Raw genomic sequence first — 7,627 nt, 5'->3', positions numbered from 1 at the left:
TTAGATTTAGAATCACTAGGTTTTGTAACATTATCATACAAATAATCTTTGTGGGAGAAGTGTTGAAGTCCAACCAAGAGAACTAAACCTATCAGTTTGGCTTACATTTCCTATCCCCTCCATCATGATCAATGTCTCATTTCTTCTTCTTTTGTATATAATAGACTCACTTGATACTATAAATAATCCTGACTACTAAGTGGTTACCTTCTTTGTAGATAAAGAAAGGCCAGCCCAAGGTACTTGTTTTCCGCCCACTCTTCCTACAGTGAAGGAGACATTGTTGTTATCATGATCAATCAACGTTTTAGCAAAGAAGGAAGCTAAGACTTGGAAAGTGACAGAATTTTGCCTATATCCCTTAGGATTTCGGCTACCACTGCTATCTGAACAGCCCATCTCCAGTGTCATTCTACTTTCTATTCAAAATTCACTTCCAAAATGAATAGACAATGTTTTCCTGATTCACCTTAGTGCTTTGGGCAGAAACTAACAGTTTTAGAAAAATTGAGAACCAGAGATAAATTATATAAGACGAACAACTTAAAAATCCATTTTCCAATCATAACTTTCTATTCATAAACATAAGACACTTATCTTGTTTATTAAAATTTTATTTCAGCTTTATAATCCTTTCAATAGAAGTGATATTTAAATCACTGTGGGAGTTGCTATATATTAATGGCACAAAGTGATGCTTAATTATTTTCTCCTTTTGATATACTCCAGTATACAATCTGTAGAGCATTACTTGTATTTATCACTAAGAATGGTTACATGACCAAGGTCTAAGTAATGGGAGATAAGTAGATGCCGTGGTTGGGACTTAGGGGACAAATTTGGTTGGTGTGCTCCACAGACTTTGTATGTTTTCCCTCTTCTTTAATATTGAAACATTAATGTGGTGCTTAAAATACATGAGAGAGTTTCAAAACGGTTGTGGGAATAAAAGGAGTTAAAAGATGGTAGTAGTAGTAGTAGTCATCATTAACCATGAGTAAAAGCTAACGGTGGCATGTCAGGAAGATAAATTTCTTTCTGTATACCTTTGTAAATATCATAATGTATGGAGCCCTGGTGGCCTAGTGGTTATGCATAAGGCTGCTCACCCCAAGGCCAGCAGTTCAAAACCATCAGCCAGCTTCACAGAAAAAAGACGAGGCTTTCTACTTCTGTAAATAGTACAGAGTTACAGTCTTGGGGGCAGTTCTATCCTGTCCTATAAGGATCACTATGAGTCAGTTTTATACTATAATATATCCTCCTATGAGTTTGCTATCAAGCCCTTTTTCTTACATAAATAAATCTGTATAGTAAAAGTCATTTAAAAAAAACTATTTTTACTGCTAACATTATTTTAATCGATAATGTTAAAATCCCTCTTTGTTAATAAACCAAAAATTTATGTAATAATTTCCTTCTAGTCATGGACTTTCAAATGATAGTTCTTTTCATCAGCTATTAGACCCAACTATTGATAGGTAAGACCTTCTCCCTTCATCTACAGGAAATGATAATGAATCATAATGATGTCATCCTTTCTTTGAAGTAAAATGAGAATAAATAAAATATTTTGTTAGTTTGTTACATTTCAGTATTTTGTGTTTGGTTCAGCACACTGTATTATATTATGCAAAACTGTTAGAGTCTAGAACTTGTATTAAAATTTTTCCATGAGAACATGTATATTCCAATAGCAACATAAAAATGTTTTTCATTATACATAATACTTTCACATGTTTTATGTTTTATTTTTGCTGTGAATGCATTCATGAAATTTCAAAAAGACTTAGTGCTCAGCTATCAAGGTAAAAGCATCTTGAAAGTAAGGCTGTGTAGATGATTGCATATTGCTGTCTAAACTAGACGTAGCAATGGATTTCAATTCACACAGGAAAAAGTCTTTGTCTTAAAAAACCTTTGTGAAACCATCAATTTTAAGCTCTTGAAAAACAGTGTAAGTGGAATCAAAATACTATATATTTTATTCTTTCTTCTCTAAAGCAATAATGTCAGCAATATCCACCAGCATCTAGTATCCATTTTGCCAGAAATTTAGTTTCCTTAGTTTAAGGACAACTTGATAGTCATACTTTAAAAATAATTTACTGTTATATCTAATTTATCTTTAATCATCTATAATGACTCATACAATAGTAATGCAATGCAAATCAAAATTTTAGAATATCAAGCTATACTTAAGTAATTTATATTCTTCCTGTCCTGAAAAATAAGTTGTTATAAAAACAACTTGTAAAAAGGAAGTACCAAAAATACTTTTAAAAGTTTTATTTGTGCTTGAGTAAATTTAAAATAGTAAATTTAACATAGTAAAAAATATATTGCATTCCGGAGAGCATGAATGTCTAAGCTAGATAATTGGAATTAATCACTTTAGAAAGGCATTTGACTGTGAATCATAATCTACTATGGATAGTATTAAGAATGTGAATTCCAGAGTACTTCACAGTGCTTGTGTGGAAACTGTGCATGGATCACAAGGAAGTTGACAGAACAGAACACGGGAAAACTACATGGTTTAAGATCAGGAAAGGTGTGTGTCAAGGATGAGTTCTTTTGCCGTAATTATTCAATCTGTATGCCGAAGAAATAATCAGAGAGGTGGACTAAGAAGAATGCAGCATCAGTGTTTGAGGAAGGCTTATTAACAACCTGCAGTATGCAAATGATTCAACTTTGCTTGCTGAGGAGGAGGACTTGAAACATTTGCTGAGGAAGATAAAGGATTGCAGCCTCTGATATGGATTATAACTCAATGTAAAGAAAACCAAAGTCTTCAGAACTATACCAACAAGTTACATCATAATAAACCAAGAAATGATTCAAGTTGTCAAGGATTTCATCTTGCTTAGATCCACAATCAATGCTCAGGTGAATAGCAGTCGAGAGATCAAATGATGCATTTCATTGGAGAAATCTGATGCACAGGTCTCTTTAAAGTCTTGAAGAGCAAGGAAGTCATTTGAGGACTAAGGTGTGTCTGACCCAAGCCATGGTATTTTTAATTGCCCCATACGCATGTGAAAGTTGGACATGGAATATGCAATACTGATGAAAAATTAATGTATTTGAGTTAGGATGCTGGCAGAGAGTACTGGAAATACCATGGACTTAAAAAATAACAAACATCTGTTTTGGAAGAAGTAGAGGCAGAATGCTCCTTATAAGCAAGAATAGCAAGACTGTCTTGCATACTCTGGTCATATTATTAGAAGAGACAAGTCCTTGGGAAAGCACATTTTACTTGGGGAAGGAAGACGTAAAAGAGGAAGAGTCTTGACACAATGGATTGGCACAGTGACTACAAAAACGGGCGCAAACATAAAATCTTGCAGATGGTGTAAGATTGGGCACTGTTTTGTTCTGTTGTTTGTAGGGCTGCTATTAGTTGGAACCACTACTTGTCTGTTGTACTGTGGTGGCTTGTATATTGCTGTCATATATGGCACTGGTATTTCAAATGTCATCATGGTCACCCAAAGGGAATGGATTTCAATGGAGCTTCTAGACTAAGAACAGACAATATGGAAGGAATCGGTTGCCCCCTTTGGAGGAAGAATCTGCTGAAATCTTTATGCATAACTTTGGAACATTGGCAGATATGGAAGCCCTGATGAATGGAAGCAGAACATTGTGGAAAATAGAGATGGAGCGTGGGCCCTTGTGTTGGAGGGCACTCAAAATGTGACTGTAAAGGAGCTGTTTTCTCAGAGTAGAATTGACCCTGGTAATGTGAGTGGGGTGAAGCTTGTAAGGGTAGATCCTTCTGGATCTTCATTTGCTGATGGGTCATGATTCAAAGTAAGGGGAAAAAGCTACAAAAATCTGCTGTCCAAATCTACTAATGATACAAAATTGGAATTTGTGAAGTATGACTCCAGGAATATTAAAGTCATCAAAGATGAAATGGAATGCATAAAGTTCAATATCCTAGGCATTAATGATCTGAAAACATTTACAAACACTATTTGTCATTTCAAATCAGAAAATCCTAGGATTTACTGTGCCAGGAGTGACACAGTTTAGAAGAGTGGATTTGCATTTCTTGTCAAAAAAGACATTTCAAGATTAATCTTGAAGTACAATGCGGTTTGTGATAGATTTATATCTATCCACCTTCAAGGAGATCTAACTAATACAACTATTATTCAAATATATGCACCAACCGAAAAAGCTAGTGATGAAGAAATTGCAGAATTCTACCAATGTTTTCCATTGGAAATTGATCAAATGTGCAATCGAGATGCATTCATAATTATTGGCAGTTATAATGCAAAAGGACCATGAGAGGAAGGAACAGTAGCTGGAAAATATGGTCTTGTGATAGATGAGAAGCTGGAGATCACATGATAGCAAGGCCCATGACTTTTTCATAGCAAACATCGATTTTCAGCAACACAAAAGGGAAGTGTACACATCGGCTTCTCCAGATGGAATACACAGAAATAAAATTGAATACATCTGTGGGAAGACACATCTGTGGGAGAAGATAAAAATCAGCAGCAAAAACCAGGCAGAGGCTGAGTGTGGAACAGACCACCAACTAACTGTTCATACGGAAGTTAGCTTAAAGCTGAAGAAAATTAAAACAAGTCCATGAGAGCCAAAATACAACCTTGAGTCTATCCCACTTGAATTTTGAGGACATTTCAAGAACAGATTTGCGGCACTGAACGCTGATGACATAAAGAGCATTATGCATGAAGAAAACAAAATGTCATTAAGGAGACAGTAAAGAAAGAAAACATCAAAGTGTCTGAAGAAACTCTGAAACTTGCTCTTAACCATAGAGCATCTAAAACAAATGGAAGAAATGATGAAGTCATGTAACTGAATAGAACATTGCAAAGGGCAGCTTTAGAAGACAAAGTTAAATATTATAACAAAATGTGCAAAGGCTTGAAGTTAGAAAGCCAAAAAGGAGTAACATGCTCAACATATCATGAGCTGAAAGAACTCAAGAAAAAATCCAAGAATCCAGTTGCAATTTTGAAAGCTTCTAAGAGCAAAATATTGAGTGATGCAGGAAGCATCAAAGAAGATGGACAGAATACACAGTGACTGTGCCAAAAAGAACTAGTTGACATTCCACTATTTCAAGAGGTAGGATGAGCAAGAACCCATGATGCTGAAGGAAGAAAAGTTTAAGCTGCACTGAAAGTATTATTCCAAACAACGCTCCAGGAATTGATGGAATATCAATTGAAATGTTTGTGCAAGCTGAGTAAGCACAGGAAGCACTTACTAATTCATGCAGGAAATTTGGAAGACAGTTATTTGGCCAACTGACTATAAGAGATCCATATTTGTACCCATTCCAAAGAGAGATCACCCAACAGAATGTGACAATTATTGAACAATATCACATACTAGTGAAATATTACTGAAAATCATCCAGCAATAGATGCTCAGTACAATGACAGGAAGCTGTCAGAGGTTCAGGCTAGCTTCAGAAGAGGAACAAGGGATACCATTGTTGTCAGATGGATCTTGATAGAAAGCAGAGAACACCAGAAAGACGTTCACTTGTGTTTTATTGACAATGCCATGGCATTCCATTGTGTGGAGCATAACAAACTATGGATAGCCTTGAGAAGAATGGGAATGCCAGAACACCTCATTGTGTTCCTGTGGAACTTGGACATATTGTAGTTACAGGACAAGGGACTGATTCATGGTTTAAAGTCAAGAAAGGAATGTGGCATGGTTGTATCTTCTCACCATACTTATTCAATCTATATGCTGAGCAAATAATCAGAGAAGCTGGATTACATAAAGAAGAATGTAGCATCGGGATTGGAGAAAGGTTTATATAAAGTTCCCATATGTTAATGCCATAACGTCACTTTCTGAAAGTAAGGCAAACTTGAAGCATTTGCTAATGAAATCAGGGATTGCAGCATTCAGAATGGATTACAACTCAATTTAGAGAAGACCAAAATTCTCACAATTGGATCAACAAGTAACACTATGATAAATGGAGATAAGGTTGAAGTTGCTGAGGATTTCATCTTGTTGGATCCACAGCAACTTTAGTAGAACTCCACCCCATGGCATCTGACAATGCTCATGGGAGCAGCAATCATGAGGTCAAAAGACATGCTGCATTAGGTAAATGTGCTGCCTAAGACCTTTTTAGAGTGTTTTAAAACAAGTGTGTTTCTTTGAAGACCAAGGGTGGGCCGGGCCCAAGCCACAATAATTTCCATTGCTTCATATGCATGTAAAATTTGGGCATTGAATGAGGAACCCTAGAGAAAAATGGATACATTTGTATTGTGCTGCTGTAGAATAATATTAAAGGACCATGGACTGCTAAAGGGACAAACTGAGATGTCTTGCAAGAAGTTCAGCCAGAGTTCTCCTTAGAAGCAGGCATGGCAAGACTTCATCTTTCATATTTTGAGCATGTTGTCAGGGGAGACCAGTCCCTGGAGACGGACACCATGTTTGGTAGAGGAGCAGCAAGGTAGAGGAAGGTCCTCAAGGGGTTGTTTTGACACTGTGACTGCAACAATGGGCCCCACTTAGGAACACTTGTGAGGAAGGAGCAGGACAGGGCAGTGTTTCGTTCTGTTCTGCATACAGTCCTTATGGGTTGGAACTCACTCAATAGCACCCAACAACAGATTTAGTAGGACTCCACCCCAGGACATCTGACAACATTTGTGTTTGCCTCTGAATTCTATGAGTATTAGCTCCTTTCTTTTGGCTACTTGATGTGTTAACTATGTTCTTTAAAACTAAATATATGTCAAATAAAATTTGCTATTTTACTCCTGGCTGTTCTACCAGGCTTCTTTGATTTAGTTATTACATATTTTTTATTACAAAGGTGTAACACTTTTTAGTTAATTTGACTCCATCAAGTTCCTTTGCTTCCACTTTCATTATCTTTCAATTCCACGCTCAATAATTACTGCATGAAAAATCTCCCTTAATGGATTCCCCATCCACACTTCAGCTATCCTTTAGGCCCAGTTCAGATCGACCTTCATCATGAAGACTAGATTAACATGGCAGCACCAAAGATTCCTTCTATCACAAAGTAATTATTCTAAGTATATTCCAGTGTAAGCCGAGTTGTTCAGCACATTTTTTTATGCTGTTTTGTGGTAAAATTAGGTGCCTTGGCTGATATTCGAGTTGGCTTACACTCGAGTATATATGTTAAGCTGATCTTTTGAGGATAGATTGACTTTTTCTTTGCTTTGTCACATAGTTCGAGGGCCATTTTCAATCACCTTATCTGCTTTGGGAAAGCTGGACACTGAATAAGGCAGATCAAAGACGACATGGTACATTTGAGTGATGGTATTGGTGAGGAGTGTTGAACATGCCAGGGGCTACTGGAAGGACAAACCTGTTTGTCTTGGAAGACATTTTCTGTCACTCTTGAATTAGTGACTAAGACCCAAGGTTAAAGCCAAACAAGTATAAAGAAATCTATAAATAATTCATGCCAGGCACCTTCAGGTTAATGCAGAAACACAATACCCACTACATTCAAAAAATTAATTTTCATTTACACCCTTAGAGATTCTTTATTCTAGATTCTTTCTGGAATTTTCCTTGTTTTGTTTTCTGCCTGAAGAGTAGAACTTAT

The sequence above is a fragment of the Echinops telfairi genome, unplaced genomic scaffold (assembly GCF_000313985.2).
Source record: "Echinops telfairi isolate 266 unplaced genomic scaffold, ASM31398v2 ScPeMD7_18;HRSCAF=68, whole genome shotgun sequence".
Classification (NCBI taxonomy): domain Eukaryota; kingdom Metazoa; phylum Chordata; class Mammalia; order Afrosoricida; family Tenrecidae; genus Echinops; species Echinops telfairi.
Note: the sequence above shows the minus strand (reverse complement) of the source record.